This window comes from Phascolarctos cinereus, unplaced genomic scaffold (genome assembly GCF_003287225.1).
Source record: "Phascolarctos cinereus isolate Bilbo 61053 unplaced genomic scaffold, phaCin_HiC Scaffold_3;HRSCAF=262, whole genome shotgun sequence".
NCBI lineage: Eukaryota > Metazoa > Chordata > Mammalia > Diprotodontia > Phascolarctidae > Phascolarctos > Phascolarctos cinereus.
In genome coordinates, this window is record NW_027555736.1 from 5,397,630 (window position 1) to 5,420,678 (window position 23,049).

At 48.1% G+C, this 23,049-nt stretch overlaps 1 protein-coding gene across 4 annotated transcripts in view; it reads right to left on the reverse strand.

The window, feature by feature from the left end:
• Positions 1 to 23,049, reverse strand: part of MGMT (O-6-methylguanine-DNA methyltransferase) — a 312,701-nt gene that overhangs the window by 83,003 nt on the left and 206,649 nt on the right. The gene's annotated exons all lie outside the window — the stretch shown is intronic.

Sequence of the window (23,049 nt, forward strand, 5' to 3'; positions counted from 1 at the left end):
TGCGTACACTTGCAACATGAGACGCACACAATATGCTAACTTATTCTTTCACCGAAGCTAATTATTTACAAGAATGACTACTTCAGACTACAATTTATTAAATGCATGCATCCAGTCTCGATTGGGCCCCCAAAGACAGTCTGGAATGAAGATCTTCTACTTGATGTGACAACTTTGAGAGACACAGTTATTAATATTGGAAATGTGGTGAATCGAGAGTTCAAATAGCCGCCTTCTGTCTGGGTCATGTTTGCTCTTCACCCCTGGCTTTGGGAGCCGCGGAGCTTTAGGAAGTGAATGCAGGCGAGAGGTGCCCTCTTCTCCCTGACTTAATTCAGCTGCTTCCCAATCAAAGGCTTGCTGCTGATTAGCAATAACAGAGTTTTAAAGGCACGCCAGCTAACATAAGCAGGGCATCCCCAAATCCCCATACTCTCAAGCCTGCTGTGGCTAAGCCAGACATGAGCCCTTGCCAGCCCTGCACAGGTCGGTCCCTTTCTGAGGAGCCCTCCCATGCCACGGCATGCTTCACCTGGAAGGCGACTACTGGTCCTCCGTCCTGGGGATTCTCTTTCCCAACGGATCTTGGTGGGTGGGTGACTCTGCGTTCATCAGCAACTCATTCCAGGCCCCAGAAGCCTGTGCTGTGGGGCTGTGGGTCAGGGTGGAGTGTCTGCGGGCTTTGGCAGGCTTCTGGATGCCTGGATGGGCCCATGGGCCGACTCTGAGCTGCAGAAGACTTCCATTAGGATTTCAATCGAACCTTGTCTCAGGGTCTGACCAGAGAACAGCAGCCTCTGAACGGCTTGGCCTTGTGGGGGCTGGGCAGGAGGGGGCTCTGGCTGGCCCACCCCTTGTTGTTCTGGATGCCCGGCTAGTCCCTGCCTCTCCCCTCTGCTGGGGGGGGGGTTGGGGGACAGGCCACAGCCAGCTCTGGAGACACGAGCAGAGAACTGGGCTCCTTTTCACACGTGACAAGAGAATGTGAATGCGACCATAAGTGTGTGAGAATCTATGAGCATGTGTGTGAGTGAATGTGAGTGTGAGGGAGAATGTGTGTATCTGAGTGAATGAGTATGTATGAGAATGAGCTTGAGAATGTGTAAGTAGTGAGTGTGACTATAAGTGTCTGTGTGTGTGAGAATGTATGTGTGTGAGTATGAATGGGAACGAGTGTGTGAGAATATGAGTGTGAGTATAAGTGTGTGAGAATCTATGAGTATGTGTATGAGTGAATGTGAGTGTGTGTGTATGTGAGTGAATGAGTATGTATGAGAATGAGCGTGAGAATGTAAGTAGTGAGGGTGACTGTATAAGTGTCTGTGTGTGTGTGAATATGAGTGAGAATGTGTGTGGGAGTATGTGAGTATGAATGGGAACGAGTGTGTGAGAATGAGTGTGACTATAAGTGTGTGAGAATCTATGAGTATGTGTATGAGTGAATGTGAGTGTGTATGAGTGAATGAGTATGTATGAGAATGAGTATGAGAATGTGTAAGTAGTGAGGGTGACTGTATAAGTGTCTGTGTGTGTGTGAATGTATGTGTGTGAGTATGAATGGGAACGAATGTGTGAGAATATGAGTGTGACTATAAGTATGTGAGAATCTATGAGCATGTGTATGAGTGAATGTGAGTGTGTGTATGTGAGTGAATGAGTATGTATGAGAATGAGCATGAGAATGTGTAAGTAGTGAGGGTGACTGTATAAGTGTCTGTGTGTGTGTGAATGTATGTGTGTGAGTATGAATGGGAACGAATGTGTGAGAATATGAGTGTGACTATAAGTGTGTGAGAATCTATGAGCATGTGTGTGAGTGAATGTGAGTGTGAGTTTGTGCGTCCTCCCAGGGAAGTTACTGACAGAAAGAAAAGAACCCCATGGACAAAATATCCGTGAGAGCGTCATCATGACAGCAAACAGCTGAGAACAAACCACTTTCCGCTGATTAGGAAATGCCGCACAATCTGTGGTCCACAACAACCCATGAGAGCAGCCAGCTATGTATGAGACCCTTAAAGTGCTTTGTAATAACTGTCTCACTGGACACCCCCGCCCCACAACCTGGGGTGGGGGGAAAGGGTTGGTGCTGTCATTATCCCCAGGTTATCGATGAGAAAAGCAAGGCAGGCAGTGGTAAGGGACTTGCCCAAGGTCACACATAGGCCGGATTTGCACCCAGGTCTTCCTGACTCCACACCCAGTGCTCTATCCACCCTACCACCCAGCTGTCTCTAATGTATGGGTATCAAGGCATATTACTGTCCCCTAAATAATGGAGAATTCACATGGGAAAACTTGGGTGGGGGGTGCCAAGTGAAGCCAATACATAGAACCCACTGGCCGGGGAGGGGAAGGAAGGGCGCTAGCAAAGATGAGATACGGCGGCCCAGTCTGGGGCAGTTAATAGCTGAGCCGGACACTAGAGCTGGCGCCCCAGGATACCCTCTGGCCTGACCGCCCCATTTTACAGATAAGAAAACTGCAGCCCCTCGAGAGTCAAGGCCACAGGCACCAGGTAAGGAGGGCTCAGGATCTGCACACAGTCCTTGAACCAGGAAACGCTCTGTACCGGACCACAGGGCGTGGACTTTCTTGGAAATAGCTGCTGTATCCAAATGAAACATGAATTAAAAAACTCCACAGAATCCCGAAACAAATTCCTTCAAATGCTGATGATCAGGCCCACTTTCATCTGGTTGGCAAACGTATACTTTTCCCCACTGAGTTTCTCAATATAAGGGTGAAAACAAAGGACAGTAGATATTTTGAGCCTAGCATGCTCACTTCCCCCATCCTGCAGTTGCATTTCCAGAGCGGGCCAGCCCTGCCAAGGCAGCACAGACTCGGTGCCAGGCCTTAGTCCTTGTGGACGCCCCCAAAGGCATTCCCCAGCAGAGAGGCAAGTGGGGAGGGGAATCTGCTCTCCAGCTTAGAGCAGTCAGCTGCTCCTGTGGTCCTGAGCCAGGGAGACTGCTAGGGGCTGAGACTCCCAAAGTCCCAGGCTGCTCATGGGACCGACTACGGCTCCCACAGGCCCAGGCAGCACACCAGTGGTGTAGCCCAGAATCGAGCAGGTCCTCTACCTGGGGGATCCATTTCTCAGATTTCCAATTTTATGGCGGACTGCTGACTGACAAGGTTGGCCATTTGCCTGGGGAGAGAATCTGTCCTTGCCATTAGACTGTAAGCTCCTTGAGGGCAGGGACTGTCTTTTGCCTCTAGAAAGGTGCATTCCCTGCACTTAGCACAGTGCTTGACACATTTTTTGTTGCTCAATTGTTCAGCCTCGTCTGATTCCTGGCAACCACGTGGGCCATACCGTCCATGGCGTTTTCTTGGCAAGGAAACTGGAGCGATTTGTCATTTCCTTCTGCAGCCTACCAAGGCAAACAGAGGTGAAGGGACTCACCCAGGAGGCCAGATTGGAATGCTCTATCCACTGAGCCCTCCAGCTGCCTCCTGCTCGGCACACAGTAGGTGCCTAACAAATGTTTATAGGCTATTCAAACAACCAGCTGTGGGAGAGAGACGGCTTGGGGAAAGCAGATGGAAACGGCAGTCGGCTCCCTCACCTGGGCTAGATCCTTTGTCCTCTGGATCAGCCGCCATGCAGCTCTGGGATTGGGAGGATGCTCAGAAGTGCTCAGGCTGCCTCTGCGCATAGAGAAGAAAGGCTCAGCCACGGAACAGCCGGCAAGGCCCCGCCTCTCCATGACGCGCTGATGCCCTGGGCCCCGAGTCGGAGGGGCCAGCGCCCACTCTAGCATAGGGAGCTTCCACACCGGGACGATGGATAAGCAGCAGCCGCGCGCATGGCTGTCAGCGACACACGACATTGGGGACCAACACTCAAATGGCCCAACTACGCACTGCCTACTGGACAGTGCTTGGCTGGCAGCCAGGAGGCTCTCTGAGGCTGACTTACCACGTGAGACTGGACTCCTCACTTTGCTCCCCCGAGTCCTTTCCCGCGTCCATGAAATGAGGATGATGGTCCCTATGGCGCCCGCGCTACTTCAGCGAGAGAACGACGTCAAGCAGCGATGGGCTCGCAAGTGCTACTTGGCACCTGAGGTGGGATTCGAACCCAGGGCCGTCCAGGTTTTTTCCTCTGTACTCTATTGTCTCAAGGCAGGAAGAGATATAGGGACCCTGGAGTCTTTTAAGTTCTCCCGAAGAAAACCCAGGCACGTAAGCAGCCATCGAGAGCTCTGTTTCAGAGACCATGTACAGAATCCCAAATCTGCTGGTCTTTCTCAAGACATCCAAGAGAAGCTGCCAGCACGGCCCCCTCAAGTGGGATGCCAGTGGGCCCCAGACGGCGCTCCGGGGCCTGGCAGCAAGACCCGCCCTCCCTCCTGAACACACCTGGCGGTGCACGCAGGAAAAGAGGGAGAAGAGCAGTCCGACGGTCCGGGGAAGAGTCGGCCCTGGTTTTCTTCTGGTTAAAGATGGAAACCATTCGGCAGCTCCAACGGAACAGAGACACGCGAGCACCAGGACGCGAAGAGTAACGGACATTTACACGGCCCTTTACAGTTGGTCACGCGGTCTATAAAGGGTGGCACTGAGGCTCCCAACACCCCTAGCAGGAAGGTGCTATTCCTGCCACTCCCATTTTACAGAAAGGGGAAACTGAGGCTGTGAGAGTGCACTTCTGGCTTGCACTAAGTCACACAGCCAGGAAGTATGTGAGGGGAGGATTTGAACTCAGGTTTCCCTGATTCCCAGTCCTGCCCTGCTACAAAGCCTCCCACCTTGAAAGGCCCACGGCGCCTGACAGCTCTCCAGTGTGTTCTCACTTACACATAACATCCCTGACAGACTGCATTTCTTCCTGGCTTGTTCCTTCTCTCCTAAACTCTAAAGTACTTCAGCCACACAAAGGAGTCAGTTGGTAAAGGCAGGAAGAAAACTGCCCATGCCCTAGACGGCAGAGGGCTCAGAGGGCCCTGCGTGGCCAGAGGCCCACGACGTCCCCAGTCCGAAGATGCCGCTTCTGTCCCAATAATGGGACGGGGAGATGTTCGCATGTCACGTTTTAAATGACAACAGATGGACGGCTCGGTCTTCCCAGGAAAGGCCCAGGCCTGCCGGAAGCCTGACTTGCTCTGGGTGTAGGGAGCTGGCATCCCATTAACTCGCCTCCTCTCTCATTAATAAATCATCCTGCCGCTTAGGTACCCTTCTTGTAAATTGGTCTGTGCTATTCTAAACAAATAATATGCATTTCCCCCATCATCAAGCCGGGGAGGCTCTTTAAGGGACAGAATGGCTTGTGCAGTGAGATTGTGTTGGCGATCTCCTCCAGGAAGCTGGGATGTGATCTGCTTCCAACCAGTACCTTCTCCTCCTCATCTGGGCTCCTGCAGCTGGAATCTGTTAACTGGTTACCTTAGCAGAAAATACTGGATTTAATATAAGTCACCGGTATATTGACTATACGTCAGTGGCCAAAAAATCTTAAACAACTATTAAATGGACAGTTAATGTAATTGTATTTTAAAGCACTGAGGTCATATTTAATTTTGAATTGAAACTCTTAAAATGTGTTTTCTGGCAAAGATACATAGTAATAAAAACAACCATAACTACAGTGTGCGTGCACACACACACACACACACACACACACACACACACACACACTCTCTCTCTCTCTCTCTCTCTCTCTCTCTCTCTCTCTCTCTCTCTCTCTCTCTCTATTAAAATAAAGCTTTTTCCCAGAATACTAATGCTTGCAAGGCACGAACCACCTAAAACATTATTTCTTCAGCAGGCATTGTCATAAGGCTGGAAAAGTTCAATTAAAAGGGTGACACCATTGTGAAACCAGGGTCGTGGCTCCTGTGATGCTGACCCTTAGCCTTCCCTCTGACTGATTGTGAGTGAAAATCCCAGGCCCTTGTGTCTTCAGGACAGCCTGAAAGTCGGGCTGGGCCAGGCTGTAGCGGCACCCCGAGAGGCCTTCCTTCCCAAACCAGAACCCTGAAGCTCTGACTCACACACAAAACAGAAAACAAGCTGGGAATGAGGGGTACAGAGAAGCAGGGTTAAAGGGATGGATATAAAATAGATGAGTGTGGGAAGAGAGCCAAGGAGGACTGGGGTGGGGGGAGAGGGACGCTTCCCTGGAAAACCGGCCAATTAGTACCCACTTTCAGAAGTCTCCATCTGGAGAGTTCAGTTTTGTATTCTTTTTTCCCTTTGCCTTTAAAAAAAAAATCAATACAATCCTCTAGGAAGCTGTCATGGCAGCTAGGCAGGCTGGGCCTGTGGACTGTAAGCTTTGTAGCTGGACTTTCAGGTGGACTGCTTTCCCAGGGGAGGAGAGATGGAGGGGTTACACTGTTTGCCAAAAAAAAATAATGTGATGTTTCCTTACAGGTGTTCACTGACACTCCAAACAGTGACATTTCAGCATCTCGCCAGCAAAGAATGAATCTGATTCTATGAAAATATGGGATGTAGAGGACCATTTACACATGGTCACAACCACCCATCTGTTCCTCAAATTCATCTTCTATGTCACTCAAGGAGGAGGTGCAGGAGGAGACAGAGGTGTGCGTGTTGGACCTCCCCACATCACACTGCAAGTTCTTGGAGGGCAGAGACCATGAACTCGGTGCCAGGCGCTGCCCCGAGGGACGGAGCCGGAATGATCTGGTGAATGTAGAAAGCTTCCCAAACTAAAATTACCACAAAGCTGCGTCATCAGAGATGTAGGCATTGGAGAACGTGGCCCACCATGAGCCTTTTCTGCCTCACGCAGCTCATTTCTGTCCCTCAGAAGGTCCTTCCCAATGGACTTCTCAAGGCCCCCAACGGTGAAACTTCTCCTGTCATCTGGCTCATTAAAATACCCGCAAACGCAGAACATGCTCCACCCAGCATCAAGGAGTCCAGTGGTGCTGAGCACACACAGAGCATGGGACACAGAGCCAAGGTACGGGAGGGCGCTGGATTTCATGCGACTTTTAACCTGCTGGTCAGAAGAGAGGTTACGTCACATCTGCGCGGGCTCACTAAAAAGATAAGGAATGCTAGTGAGACATGATTGCCGTTCCCCCTGGGTCCTTACGAATGGCTCTGAGCTAAATGAAACATGCTCCCTCTACCTCTTTTGACTACTTGTCACTGGCCCCTCCAGCACCTTGAGGCTGCCAGCCTCAGGAGATACAAGGACCAATCACGTGGTCCAACAGCAGCCCCGCTGGTCAGCATTCCCTGCATGGGGCACCCACGAAGATCAGAGCAGCTCTTCTCATCAGGGGCTGGCCCTCTGCCTGGAAGAGCACTGTACTGAGAGACCTGGCACAATCACTGAGGAAGTGGACTAAGGAGGTCTGGAAACGGGGAAGTGTGTTTGTGTTAGCCCCGCTGACCCTCACACCAGATTACTCTCTCATTTTAAAAAGGCAGAACCGGAAACATAAATATTCACCACTGTCATGCTGCTCCCTTCCCCCATTTTTGTCTCTCTATCCCAACATGCCTGGGCCATTAAGATCTAAAAACTTTCTGCTAATTCCTATGGATGGGGTTCAAAAAGCAAGCCCACTGTGCCAAGAATCTAGCTGAAGCCTCTGGAGTCCGCCGGACCTGGAGAGGTGTGCCTTCCCTTGGAAGGTCTGTGGGCCAGCCTGGTCGTGCCATTTTCAATTAGGTATTTTATGGGGGAAAAAGTGAAATGAAATATGCATATGAGAAATGAGTGACTGCTCAACATTTTAAGTCACACAGCATCAAAAAGAAACAGATGCTTGTGTTTCTAAGGAAGCAAAAACTCTGGCCATATTGACTTGAAAAGAATCTCCAGCAAGCTGGGAAGAGAGGATTGGTTCTGAGCCTCCGCCTGGCTCTGTGAAGGCCTCCGTCTCTGACCCGTCTGTCCACGGCTCATTCCATGGGGCGGAGGGATGGGGACGCCCTAGCTTGGCCTCCGGCCCCGGCTCACCCACGCAGGTGTCAGAACCAAAGGTTCCAAAATGAGTGGCTCCTTCTTTGTGAAGTTTGCCCTCGGCCCCTCTCCTAGGCAATCAGGTGTTCGGGTCAGCTAGAAGTTAGCTTCTCCAGGGCAGGGGCTGCCTGCTGCCCTTCTCTGTATCTTCAGGCTTGGCAGAGGGCCTAGCACACAGAAGGCACTTCACAAATGTGCTCTCCCTAGGACATCCTCATTTGCACCCCTTTCAAATGCATCATTCTGGGTTCCAAAGCGACGGTCCCTCCTTTGCTCTCCCACATTCCCAAATGTGCTATTCCTTTTCTCCAAAATGCTTCTGTTGGCCAGTCACTTACTGCCGTTCAAGGCATGAAATATACTTGACGAAGGGCATTTAGTAAGCACTTGCTGTGTGCCAAGCCCTGTGCCCATTCATTCATTCCTTCAGGATTCCCTGGGTACTCACACTGGTGCCAGGTGCTGGAGAAGGGCACACCGTAGATGACACACATACCCTGCCTGCCAGAGGGTATGCATCAGGAATGGGGAAGGCCCTCAGCACTGGTGACTGTGGTAATCTGTAATCGTCCATGCTAAGGGATCAAAGCACTTCCCAGCCCAGCCTCCTCAGATAAGCTCCCCTTACCGATCAGCACGACCCCCATCCACACCAGCTGCTTCTCCAGCCCTTGATGGAACATTTGGAAGAGTTACCAAGGCCTCATTTGGTCTTTTAATAAACTTGTGCAGGCAGAGGAATCGTTTTCTTTATCTGTGACATTAAGAGGTGTAGGGATAAAGGCCCGTCTGCCGCTGTGTATTTTCCTGAACTTAAGAATAATCAAGGGCGAGAGGAAAAGGTTTATTGGCCAACCCTCAAAACAAGGAAATAATTACATACACTGAGCAGCACATAAACCAAAATGTTAATACAAACACTTTTTTTCAATTACTTATGAATACAAAGCAAAGAAACATCTTAATGTGCAGACAATTTATCACAAAAATCGCATATACTTCACTTTCTGTAAGATTTACTTGCTCATATCAAAAGCTAACTCTAATGGTTTCTTCATTAGACTTCTAGTAATAAACAATAATTAGGACTTACTTATCTAGCTTTTTCCCACAATGCTGAAATGATAGCAAGGTTTCTGAAATTCACACTTTTCGGAAACATCTAGTGAGCAAGATGGCTGAGTATCTTCCATTTTGGAAACCTTCTCTTTAGGTCAATGGGGAAGGGCCCAGGTAGCCCTTCTGTGCTAAGTGGGCGTGTCACATCCTCACTCTCCCACTTCCTAGTACAACAAACAAGTTCGTCATCTACTCCTAACCTTCAGTGCCAGATTTGTACCTTGAGAGTCAAGCTTTAAATATCCTCAGTGATAGTTAGAAGTCGTGCCCAGTATCTTTTAGGAATCTGAAATCTTGATCTCCAGGATTGTAACTGAAGAAAATGTACATGAGAAGTCTCTGAACCCTTCCTGCCACTTCACTAGCTCTGAATTCTAAGCAGCATAGGCACAGATAGCATTCCAAGGCTATGTACCAGTGGCCCACGCCAACCCTCTTGGGTAAGCAGAATTCAAATTTGCCCCCTGTACGCTTTCCAAGATGAGGAGCCACTGTTTTGTTGTCTATGCTATTCTTTATTTTTAATTTCCTCTTTCTCTACTACCCATATGGGTAATTATTTCACCTTTTAGGGAAACTGGAATTAGATGAATAGTCTACATGCAAGCCAGTTGAAATAAAATCTTGCTTCCACCTAGGTCATGAATTCAGATCCAACATGTGCTTAGGATGCAAAGCTGGCTTTGTGGATACCAACACTGCCCACAGGCAAGGCACCAGAAGAATGCTGACCTTACCCTGAGCCCCACAGACAAATGATGAATCACACAAACCTCCTGGTAAGTCAAATCCAGATTTGAACTCCTGAGCAGTATGTTTCATTTACAAGGCTTTACACACACACACACACACACACACACACACACACAGAAAAGGCAGATAAGATGACAAAAATAAAAATGCCTACACACTTTTCTAAAACTCAACACTAGGTACGGGGGTTTATTAGATAGCTGTCACTAACACCAAGGGGTTTATTAATAGGCAAAAATTAATCGTATGTAGACTGAATTAATGAGATGGAAAAACATGCATATTTCAGCAAATACAGAGGGGAATGGCCTCTACCGAGGCATTGGTAATGAAGTAGTTGGGCCATTGCAATGAGGTGCCGAACAGCTACCCAGTGAACCACGGTGCTCCAACAATCTTGTAGGCTGGGACGACCGTTAAAAAAAATCACTATGAAATGTAAACACCAGCCAACGGTTGTGAGCACCAAGTTGACCCCCAATGCGCATTCGGCAGACTGCTATCTACAGATTTATAAATAAATGATTAGATGTAAAATCTCCAGAGGTTCTTTCTTTTCCACGGCAATTACAAGAGCAGATTATTACCACTCAAGTAGGGTTCCAGTAAAAGTTCACTGACTGGCAGGAATCCTTCACTGCTGTCCCCATGTCTTAAGTCACTGTGACAGAAAATCTAATGTTTGCATGTACTGTGAAAATTTTAACAAGCCAAGTCAATATGCACTGAATGAATACATTCTTGAGTTAAAATATATTACTGTCAATAACAGATTGAATTAAGAAAGTATGAAGTTTCAAATCTGATCAATGTCAGTGAGAAATTTCATGCATTCGATAGGCTCGCACTGTTAAAAGTTGTCACTCGCCTGCACTGGCTACCTTTTCTCTCGCTAGCCAAGTCCTGTTTTTTAAATGCTCCAAAGGCAGGGCAAAGAAGATCACCACAGAACAACTAAATGAATGGCCTCCCGTTCCATATTTATTTTCCCAGATTGGGACTGTCTTTTCCCTCTGAATTACTGATTCACACAGCACACTTTGGGGCTTGCTGGGCCTGGTAAGGGGGCACCACCTCCTGGAAACCCAGCTAAGGAGGAAGCTGGCAAACGAGGCCAGTGACAGGCCAGTTTTATGTATACATCCGTGTGTGTTTGTAAGAGGCTACTGATCAACGCTGATCAATGGTCATGTCGTTTTAAAAATACTCACACCCCACGACTTTGATTCTTGGATTCTCCTGGTCTGTGAGCCTGAAATATGCATGGCCATTGCTGGCCAGACAGTTCTGGGAGCTCAGCAGTGTACTGCATTTTCCAAGGCCCAAGATGGCTAGCCAGAGTTATGAAACCCCCATAGTAAGCGCCTTCTCTGGAGGCTGGATGACTTAGTGTGGGTTTCAGAGGCATGCTGAAGTAAACACCTTGTAGTTGCACCATGTTTGCTAGGAATGCACATTAATTTTACAGAAAAATACATTTTCCATTACCCTCTAAGTGGGTGCTTAAAGTGTTGAGTTTTTCCACCTCCCTCACAAGAAGGGTCCAGGGAGGAGGAGGCCCTCATCATCAGGATCCGAGCTATGGGGAGCGTTTGCTGTGATTCTATGGACGCTGTTTCCTGAACCCAGACTCCACATGCATGTTCCTGCATTTCAGGAGAGGGCAGAGGGGAGGGCCATCATAACAAAAACAAAACAGCAAAGAGGATGGTGGTGATGACTCCAGTTAGAATGGATGCAGGAACTGGCTTGCCAAAGACATTCTACTGTCAGGTTAGGAAAAAATCTGAAGAAAAATGGGGGAACCAGAGGCTACATTACATCTGGACAGCTGCAAGATCTCATTTGCCTCACAGAGTCCAGCAAGGAAGAGTTGGCTTTGACTTGTGGGGGAACTCCACGCTGGCATTCTTCCATGTGGGCTCTGCTCTGACCACCAACCTGAATGCCGACATGTACCCAAAACATCAGGGGATGAGGAGATCAGGTGGGCCTCTGTCATCCGAGCCCCGCTAACCTTTCAGAACAATGTCATAGGTTCTTTGGAAGACAGAAGGTTACAAGAAGACCTGGTTAATGGAAACACAATTCTGATGGGAACAAGGGAGGCCATCATGCAAAAGGATTCCTAGAGGGGATGTGTAGGATACCCGGATCACAAACTTTGGCTCAGGAAAAGCTTATTCAGGGGAGACTCATTAAAAAATGTAAAAAAAAAAAATTAAAAAATCAGTGACGAGTAGTGAGAATCACTTTACTAAAAATGTTTTTGTAGGGAGGAAGTATTGGAAAGATGTCTTTATTGGAGTAAGCATTTTATTTCCCGATTTCAGGACCTCCTGAAATACCACTGATTCTACTTGTTAACAAGAATATTTTAAAATCAGTTTACACGTAAAAAAGGGCTTCAGCCTCAATATGAGAAAACCAACCCACTGCCAGACGTCTTTCCCTCTCCTGAAAAGCCTTTTTTTCCCTTATTTTCGCACTGTAAAAGACACAAAGTCTGGACCCAAGGTGCCAAAGCAGCTTCAGGCTTAGGCGGCTCAATTCCACCTGCAGCATTGCACCTGGCTTCTCTTGGCCCCTGACAGCTCCACCATCTTCATGACAATTCACAAACAAGCTCCAAGTTACAGAGCAGGTGAAAACAAAATCTACACCTCATCCTACAGCAGCATGGCACTGCGGCCACAAATCTTGGCTATAAATGAGGAAGGGGGTGAGGGCTGGGGGATGTTTCTCCCGCATTTCTAGGTAAGCCCTGCAACAAGGCTCAGCCCTGTTGAAGCATGGGCCTGATTGTGGCACTCGGAGCCAAATGATTTTTAATTTTGCGACAGTCTCTAATTCTTGTGAAGTACATTAGCAGTTCTTACTCTCCCCATAAAAATGACGTGTTATCTCCAGCACACAAGGCTCGGGAGCAGCTTACAGTGAAGGCATTAGCTGTGTTTCCTCCCTCCAATTGGGTGTTTTCACAGCCACCAAGATAATGTAGGAGCCCACGTCGTTTCTCAGCAGCCTGAATGCTATGGAACCTGGCTCATTAGAGGGGGAGAAGCCCGCTGAGCACATTTGCTGGATCTATTACTCAATATAAAACCCCCAGAATGGGGTGCTACTTTAGTCTGTAAATGTGCTGCCTGCGTTCTCCCGTCATGGCTTTAGACGTGTTCATCACAGGCTGCACCCAGTGGACAAACACACAAAGACATTTAATTTTACAGGCTTTGTCCAAGTTTTCTATTTAGCCACAGAAAAGGACCTGGCGAGTCAAAAGACACCCAGAACTGTCCCCAAACATCCCAGGAGGAGAGCCTGATTCTGAAGGGCTGATACTTAATCACTTAACCTCCTAAGGCTCGTCCTCAGTTCTGTTCAGGAGTGCACAGAGAAGGCAGGGAACCCAGCAGAATAGGGTTCCTTATCGTTGTCAGTTCTTATTATTAAAAATACTCCCAAAGTCTACTGCCCCCACAGAGAATAAGGGCAGACATGAACATGGTTCATCTCTATGCTCTTTCCAATAGAATAGCTGTAAAAATTAGCCGTGTTTTTAACCACAGAATCTATTAATGAGAACTTGGTGACAGCTTCTTTGTGGAAAGTTCTATGTGCCACAAACACAGCAAAGAGTGAGGGGGCCCCTGCTCCCAATCAATTAATTATCACTTGACCCACACATTAGGCACCTACCAGGCGTCCGGCCCTGTTGCAGGTACCAAGGATGCAAAGTTAAAAACAAAACCATCTCTGCTTTTGAGGAGATGACATTCTCTTGGGGGAGATGGCATGAACCTGCCTAAGTAAATTCAGAATAAATCTAAGCAAACCAATACAAAGTAAAAAAAACACACGAGATAGAATGGCCGGTCCACAGACCTTTTTTCTCTGCTAGCCTCCATTTTTTGTTGGATTTTTCTACATAATTGAGATTCCAGGGTGACCCCACTTCCATCTTGTCCCCATGTGTCTCAATCACAATGCTCATTTTTCCAGAAAACCATTTCTGCTAGAGAATTTAAGTCTTTCTCTCCCCTCTGACTTAACCAGAGGTGACACATGCCATCTTCCTGTGGCTGCCAAACAGCACAAGTGACTACCACTCCTGGGCAAGCGTCTCAGAGGCTGCAGCCCAAGACACGGCCTTGGCCCCTGGAAGAGCTCACTGGGGCCCCCAGTGTCAGTCGGGGAGCCCTGTCTGATGGCGGCATCCACAAGGCCCTTGAATCTGCATGAATTATTCAGATGTAAACCAGGAATCCCTGAGAGCCCCAGGCTGACAATCACTCCTGGGCTGTTAAGGGTACTTTCTCGGACTCAGTGGTACTAAAGGGCCCCTCACCCTCCCGTCTGGGGTGAACAAGAATGGCTCCCCATAAGAAACCTGTGGCCGTTTTCTTCTTTTTTTTATCCTCCCCTTTTTAATTTTATGCCCAACCTTCCTAAGAGGATAGTTTCTTGACAATAATGAATGAGAATGATAGGGCCGGCAGGCAGGCCTCCGTAGTTTCACTCGGCTCAGTATTCATAACCTGTCAAGGTAACTTTATGACCTAACAGCCAGTTGCTATAATTCCAATAATGACCTGCAGACACCAAAGGAATCTAAATTTATCATTGCTCTTCTTAGGGCTGACGACCAGGCCTCATCTGGCAAAGAAGGGCCCCCCACGCCTGCAGTAAGCTGGGGCTGGCAGCTCAGGGCACAGGACACCAGGCTGGACGCTCAGTGGACTCGACAGGGTCCGGTCCGGCGTGGATCTCCAACTGCCCACGCTCCCCAGGGGGCCCCGGCAGAAGGTCTGAGGCCACGGCTGTGAGCTCCCGCAGGGTGACATTTCCAACAGATCAGAAGCTACTTAATGCTCATACAGTAGGGGGCCTGAGACAGAGACTTGGTGGAAGCAGCGTCTCATCTGGGATGCTGGGGACAAATACACCCCGTGGATTGCCTTTGGTTCTTGACCAAGGGAGCGGCCCTCCCATGCTTTTGGGCCTGGCTTTCTTTGGATCACAACACAATGCAAATGAAGTGAATTTAAAACCCGTGTGGCTTACATATGGGAAGCTGGTTACCATTTTTTCCCTCCCCAAAGGGAAGAAATAGATGACCCTGAGAAGAGGGAATATATGGGAGAGCTCTGATGTCTGGTGTGTAGGGGATAGGTGGGTGCAGGGAAGCTGGAAGTTTACTGATCTAAGGAACTCCTTAAAATTAGGAAAGAAATGATCTGCACGTGCCTTCTCTAACAAGGTCCTGCACACATTTCAAGGAAGATAAAATTATTTCAAATCCCGAGTACAGAAAATGTATTTCATAGACAAAGAAAACTCAGGCAAGAAAATGTTCCCCAAATACCAATGAGCCCTGCATCACAAAGGCCACCGGAAACATTCACTGTTTCCACCAGCGTACTGGAGGTGCTGCCTGCCTTGCAACGTATAACATGATGCAGCAATTAGGGAGGCCGGCTGTCAAACGCGCATGGACATCCGGGTTCTCAGAAGCTGCGGATGCGACCGGAGGTCTGTCACCAACCCTGGCAAGTGGCCCCACGCACTTCAGTCCCTTCCCATTTTGGTCCTTCAATTTAATCTATCTGTAAAATGGGTGAGAAATAAGTGAGTCTATCCAGCAAGTGTGGATGTCGACAGTCTCAGTTACAACATCACGCTGCTCTTCCTGGACAAAAGAAAACCATCGAGTGTGGCAGTTGCAGTCCTCTGCCACCCAGAAAGCACTGATGTTAAATAATATATGAGGTCATGTGATTTCCATTATCTTAATTTAATTTATGCATTTGTTTATGTATTTGTTAAAATATTTAACCAGGAAATTCCCAATGAGATGGAAAATTTCATTTCCTCATGCACCCTTTCTGCAGAAAATTCATCCTTAATAGTTTGTCTATATTTAAATTAATTCTTACCAATTTAAAAGTGATTATCATTATCAAATGGGTATTTTTTTTAAAACTAAATACAACCACCAAGTATCTCCAGCTGTGCATTCAGCAGCCTCAAGGAATGCGTCCTGGTGGGGTTTGGATCTGAACCCCTCCACACTCAGATGGTCCTTCCTCACCCACCCTCCTCTCCTGTCCAGTCTGGCACATTAGCCTTTGCAGAAGGTGTGCACAAGGAATGACTCTGCCACGGAAGCGATGTTAAGGCAAACACTGCTCGACCGTAAGGTCTGATGTCTATTTCTTCTGCCGTCTCACAAGACATTCTTTGGAGCTGAGAAGAATGCCCTCTAATTATCTCTCCAGTCCTCCCTTGTAACCCCTCATCCAAGTGTGCTTCTGAAGAGAAGAACCGATAGCACCCAACGCTCCTGTTGAGCTCAGCCAACCAGCTGTTCAGGCATTCGACAGATGCTTCTGGGATGCAGCTCGTCCCGGCCCAGAGTGTGGTCCCATAGTGGAGAAGAGAGGCAGTGATGGGAAGGATCACATGATGAGGGATACAAGAAACAGGTGGTCCAGCTGTCACAGACTGAGTGTGAGATGAAGCACTCTGCTCACGGTAGAAACTTGAGGGTCACCTAGGCTTCTGGGGTATTCAAAGCCATGGTTTTGCCACCTCTTCATTCAATGACTCCCCACACACAGGTGGCCCACTTTGGGGATGACCCACTTGTGAAGGATGCAGGTTGGAGGCCCCAGGCTACGCTCTCAGCCTTCTGCTTTACAAGTTCTTCCTGGCATCTGAGCTCGGGGAGGGGGGCAGTGGTTCCCACAGTTGTAAGTTTAAGAGACTGTCACCCGAAAGAAGTCTCTTCACTGACACTGGACATTAAGCCTCTCTCTGGCCATAGAGAGGGATGGGCTGGGTCACCCCATTCTTGAGAAGGATTCTGGCACTTGGACACAATATGGGCTTAATAAATGTTTGTTGAATTTAATTGGTGAGCAGCTGAACACAGTCTCCACCTTCAAACTAGAGCAGGTTTGTGCTCCCCATAGCTGTTATGGGGTACCTCAAAGAATTCACTATTCTTACTACACTTTATTGAAATGTGGTTTTTTGTTGGCATGTGTGTGGGATATCTCCTCCACTGATAGAGATCACAGGTCTTCAATGACCCGGTGTCCCATCTTGAAGGCATGCTGTTATTACTGGAAAGAGTATCATGCTGTAGACAACCTGATGAATCTTTCTGAGCTAAGTAGGGCTGGTCCTCAGAAAACAGTCAGTCAATGGGCTAGGTTATTTCATTTCCTCTTCCAATCCTCACACCACCCCTCAAATCCTAGTCACCACTGGCAACTGAGCATGCTCATTCCTTTCTCTTAAAGCTCACCTTTCTCTCTGAGCCACTCACAACCTGGATTTCTCCCCTAGATTAGGCTATTCCATGATTCCATCCCAAGCCATCACTCCACATTTGGATGTCATGCAACTTCGGTTTTCCTGAGATTGCCACGTTCTCTGACTCACAGTCACAGTCCATCAGAGGTTACACACTGGTGTCAAAAAGGACAGACTGGGGGGCAGCTAGGTGGTGCAGTGGATAGAGCACCGGCCCAGAAGTCAGGAGGACCTGAGTTCAAATCCGGCCTCAGACCAAACACTTGACACTTACTAGCTGTGTGACCCTGAGCAAGTCACTTAACCCCAATTGCCTAAAAACAAAAACAAAAACAAAAAAAAGGAGAGACTATGTCCAAGGAGCGGTTTAGGCTCACTGAAGTTGATGGAGTCAGGCTTGCTCATCCTTACTCTGCTGATTTCTGGATCTAGACAATGTCCATCCCAGGGTTTGCGGGATATACGTGGCCTCAATAGATAATACATCCAACTTCACGTTGTTGCCTGGGTCATCTGGGGCCATGCAGCAAGATCAAGGGCAGAGAGATAGGTGGCCTGAGTGGAACCTTCCTACCCTTGAATGCTATACGCCATGAATCTTTTAAAGTCTGATATCTAGAAACTCAACCCTCCAAGGAATTGAGTCCTAGCTCTGTAGCAGCAAGGTCATAGGTAGAGTGATCAATAGGGACAGAAAAAGGTGTCCTTCACTCTCTGATCCAGATGGTCCCAGTGGACCCAATTTCTCCATCTCAATAATGTGCAGTAAGCCAAGAAATCCTGCCAGTAAGGACTATGAGCCTGGACAGAAAGGAGCTCAGAGCAGCGGGGCAACGAAGGCCGAAGTCACAGGGAGTTTGGGAAGTCCAAGAAGGACGGTCATGACAGCTCAGGCCCTGTGGTCTCAGATCCACATAACCACCAGAGAGGGCAAGGGACAGATGCCCAACAAGGACCTGGGAAAAGAAGCACCCTCACCCACATGATGGCCAGGATGAGGTGAATTTACCCAACAGTACCTTGGCTCCCACAACTGGAGCTAAGGGTTGGCGAGACAGGTTAGAGAAGATCTCAGGTATTGGGGAGTTTCTGGGTTAGGCTTAGGGTTCCGGCCTGTATTTCTGCCCTATAGTCTTGAAATGCCCTGAAGATCAGAGAACTTCCCTTGTTTTCTCCAGCAAAAGAAACCTGATCCCTGAGATGAAGTGATGCCCCTTTCACTCTTCCCCATTTAGTTCCTTCTTTCCTCAGTGATACACTTAGAACTTAGCCCCTTGAATGCACGCAGGAATGCACCGTGTCAGCATCCTAGGAGATGCTTTCTTCAGAAACAGCACTAGATTCTCATCCCTAGGGTTAAGAGGGAGCTCCCAAGGTCATTCACTAATGCTTCACCGTCAAGCAGAAACATACCAGCACCAGGGCTGCCTGTGACCGTGCCCTGGAAGGCAGGCCAGGCTGGCCATGAAGCCGAACAGAAACAACAGCTCCTCAAGGCGAGCAGTTGATGCAATCACTTTTATCTAGCTCCTGCTCCACAGACTTGGAATATCAAGACACAACTACACAAACAAGAAAGCTTCGAAATTACATTCGGGACGTATTTTATACATTTTTTTAGGGAATGTCTGGGCTCGGAATTTAAATCAAACAGCATCTGATTTCTTCCCAAGTACAATGACTGAAGTCCCTCAGGCAATAGGCATTAACACCTTAGGAACACATGAAAGAATTCTCCATCTTAACGCTCAATTTCTAAAAACTATAGGAAACCCCCTAGACTTCATAATGGTGATGGCACATTGAGAAAGAGCTAGGAGACACTGTCCTTCTGCAGAGATGGCCCAAGTGATTACTGAGGCCTCCCTGCTCCTGTGGCACTTTGGGTAAACTGATCCTTCCACTACAAACTGCATTTGTATGCAAAGCTCTTCAATACAGTGAGAAACTATCAAAAGGAAACACTCTAAAATTGTTTGGAGATAATTCCTATGATGCCAGCAAAACAGTATTTGGAGACGAGATACTCAGAAGAATTAGAAACACCAATTCATCTCTGCCTCACTCTCCCCTCTACCTAAACTTCAAACAGTATTGAGGAGAGAAGTCTCTAAATATTATCACCCTGTCAAGATAACCCCAACTGGATGGATAGCCAAAATGGCGGGCACATGAGATGATGTAAATAAGAAGGCTTTAACATCAGCATCAGCACACACTGGTGTTGACATCAAGCCGAACTTGGCAGGGCCAAGGCAAGAGCTTGGTGAAATTTCAAGCCTCCCTTGCACCCCTGCCCCCATCCTATCCTTAGAGGAGTCAGTAAAACTCCGGAGCTTAGGATACTGGAGGGGATACTGAGGCTGCAGAGGTGGTCTCCTTGAAAGGGGCCAGGTTTGGCTGAGGTGCTTTCATAGTTAATTCTGAAAGGAAAGGGCAGGGCAATAGGGTGTGGTCCATCTAACTTTCTGGGACATTAGATTTCTCCTATAAAGTTATAATTTGACAATGCAGTTTTCTCAAATTGATAACTTCCTTCCTTTAAGAATTAGAATATATAGGGGCAGCTAGGTAGCACAGAAGATAGAGTATCGACCATGGAGTCAGGAGGACCTGAGTTCAAATCTGGTCTCAGACACTTGACACTTACTAGCTGTATGACCCTGGGCAAGTCACTTAACTCCAACTGCCTCACCAAAAAAAAAAAGAAAAAGAAAAAAAATTAGAATATATGAATTACAAATAATAATGACCCAGGGGAAATCACTGAAATTCTCTGGACCTCAGTTTCCTCATCTGCAAAATGAGGGAGTCAGACTCAATGATGTCTAAGGCAACTTCTAGCTCTAAAGATGATAACCCCATGATCTTATCATGTCTATAGCAGTCACTGGCCGCCTACCCCCCGGGGGTGCAAAGGAGTGCTGGGTCAGGTTGAAAAGGGATTTATGAATCCCCACAGAAAGACACCTCATGTGGACAAAATGTCTCATCTCTGTGGATGCAGATGCTAGGATAAGAAGACGATAACAGATGAATGTCAAAGCGCTGCTGAACGTGAGGTGAATCTGGGGGAAAGAAAACCAAAAAGGAGTCAGATCCCCAGGCTCAGATTCTATCTCTGGCGCCTATGTGCTGGGTCACTTTTTCAGACCCTCAGTTGCCTCACCTGCAAAATGGGAACAATCACACCCATAATTACCCACCCCCAAGGCTGGAGCACCTTGCCCAGAATCCCACAGCTAGTGTGTGCATGAGGAAAGACTTGAACATCTGCCAGAGGGCTACGTCCAGCACTCTGCCTCTCACACCATCTCTGCACCTATAATTCCTATTACAGAGAAGATGGTCCACACGATTTGGGGCCGGGAACAGTGCGTCTCCAGTGGCCAGCCGCCGTGGCTGCCTGTCACCACCATCTGCCCAGGCTTGCCCCAGAGAAGGCAACACAAACAGCTTTCTTATTTGTGAATGAGTCTTTACGTCCAGGCTCTCTTCCATAACAAAACGAGACACAGACACTGTTTCTAGAAAAATACGGACTCTAACTGCAGTCAAGGATTCTTCTTGGAGTGCCTCCATGAATACAGTCAAGCTTACCCATCATGCCATGCCACGCCACGCCACCACAGCTGTTGTGGCTTCTGTGCTTGCCACATAAATATAAATAAACAGGAAGTAAAGCTGCCCCTCCTTGGCAAGCAGCAGAAAGCACGGCCTGACTGCGCATGAAGGGTCTTGGGGTGGAATGTCAGCACCCTAGTGCACGCCACCTTCAGCATCTCTCCCTGTCACAGGAGGTTCTGCTGACCCAATGGCCAGCCATAAATAAAAAGCCACCGGCACGCAGACGAAGGGTTTACTAGCCGTCATTTCACATTTAACATTGTGCCATCAAACACAAGGGCTCACTGCTTCAGGAATTCTTCCTAGACCTCTACCATGTCCATAGCTACCCACAAAACTAGTCCCTAAAGTGCCCCATAAAGAGCCTCATCTGGCCCGGCATGGGGCTTCTCTCACCTTCAGAAATGTCTCCCCCAACCGAGGAACAGGAGGTCTGAAACTCACCCCATGTTTCCGGCAGGTTCCCATCTCCTGATCTGAGATGCTCCATAGTCACAGAAGTGCAGAGGCCAGCAGTCACCCCACCACCCACCAGGGCAGGGAGACAAATCTTCTTGGGCTCGACGGCGCATGTCTCGGGGGCCAAACTGGGAGGCTTCCGGGACGCAGCCAGGTCAGGCCTTAGACATACCCAGGCAGGTGATCACCAGGCCAGCCCGGCCTCAGGCAGGCAAGGTGTCACTCCAAATGTAGAGGAATTTGGATGAGGCACAACCTCTGTTTGCCTCCGCTTCCTCATCCACAAACGGGACAAGAAGAGCAGCTCCCTGCTATGGCTGCTGGGAGGACCAAAGGAGGTAATGGCTGTAGAGTGTTCAGTGCAAAGCCTGGCACAGCACAAGCGCTATATCCTCCTCCTCCTCCTCATTGCATGAAATGAATGATTTGAGATGCTGCCCATAATACCAAGGTTTTAAAACAATGGGATGTGTAAAAGAGGAATCCCAGGACCCTCTAGATTCTTCCTTCACAGAAAACAAAAAAGAAAACCAGGTGTACCACACCTACCCCTACAGCCCACCCCCACTCCTCCACCCCTCCACCCCTCACCCACAAGGCAAACATGTGAACTCCATCCCATTCCTGGGGGAGGCCAGCTCTGTCAAGAGCAAAGGTCTTCATACCAAAGGAGGCACTCATGTCAACAGTCTAGAAGCAAAGGTGTTTCTAATAGCACGAGGAATGGAAAATTAAAAAGAATTAACTAAATAAGTATTTGAGAAACGAGAGTGACTTTGGCAGGCAGAAGACGACCTGGGCTGGACAAATGGGGAGGTAGAGAAAGAGAAGTGATGATGAATGCAGCCAGGAGAGGAAAACCGATTTTTGGAAATTGCTCTTGGAGATGATGTTCTCTCTCTGCTATCGACCAAAGGAAAGAGAAGCCCTCCTGTGCACTTAAAACCCTCCATAAGACAGTGTGGCCCACACAGCCCTCTGCAGCACCAACAACACACAGAACGTCTTAACTGGAGGTGCCATGAGAAAGCCAAGGCCAAGTCTGGCCCGAGTCTTACTCTGCCCTTGACTGAGAGTGGTCCCTCTCACAAGCCTCTGCATCTTGGGATCCACAAGAGAATGGAAAATGGCAGTGTTTCATGTCAGCCCTTCCCTCGCTTGAAGCGTCTCTCCTTCCTTATGACTATTAACAGTTTGGAATATCCCCTCATGGTTTAATGTTGTTTCAAACAAGATGGCGGGGCAGCTTGATGTTGGGCAGGCTGGAGAGCCAGATTCCCAGGCCCCTCCTTCCCCCAATTTTATATACTCTTCTGTTGTTAAATAAATAAGGCTAGTGGCCTTGGAACTAATCAGCAGTATGTGTAACTTTTATTTCTTTAACCATGAACGAGCGCGATCGTTTGGGATCTCCAGAGAATTCCGCCAAGAATCTAACTCCAGAATGCTGCCAATATATGGCAAGATCTGTTCCATCTCCCAGCAAATACATTTGGAAAATAAAGCAGGCACCTGAGACAGCTACGCCTGAGTATTTTCTGAAACGAGAACATGAAATCATCAAAGCTAAGGATTTTTTTTTGTTGTTGCAACCACAAAATCCAAAACAAATGTATTAAGATAACATTAAATGGTGCCCATGCCACAGGCAAAGCTGAAATTTAAACAAAGAATTTGAGCGACGCAGGAGAAATATTCGGGGAAACCTCAAAGCCACAACTTACAGTAGTCTATGGGGGAAATTTCCAGTGACAGTGCAAGATTCCAAAGGAGAGTATGGAAAAAGCACTTCTCGGGTGCAGAGACCGGCT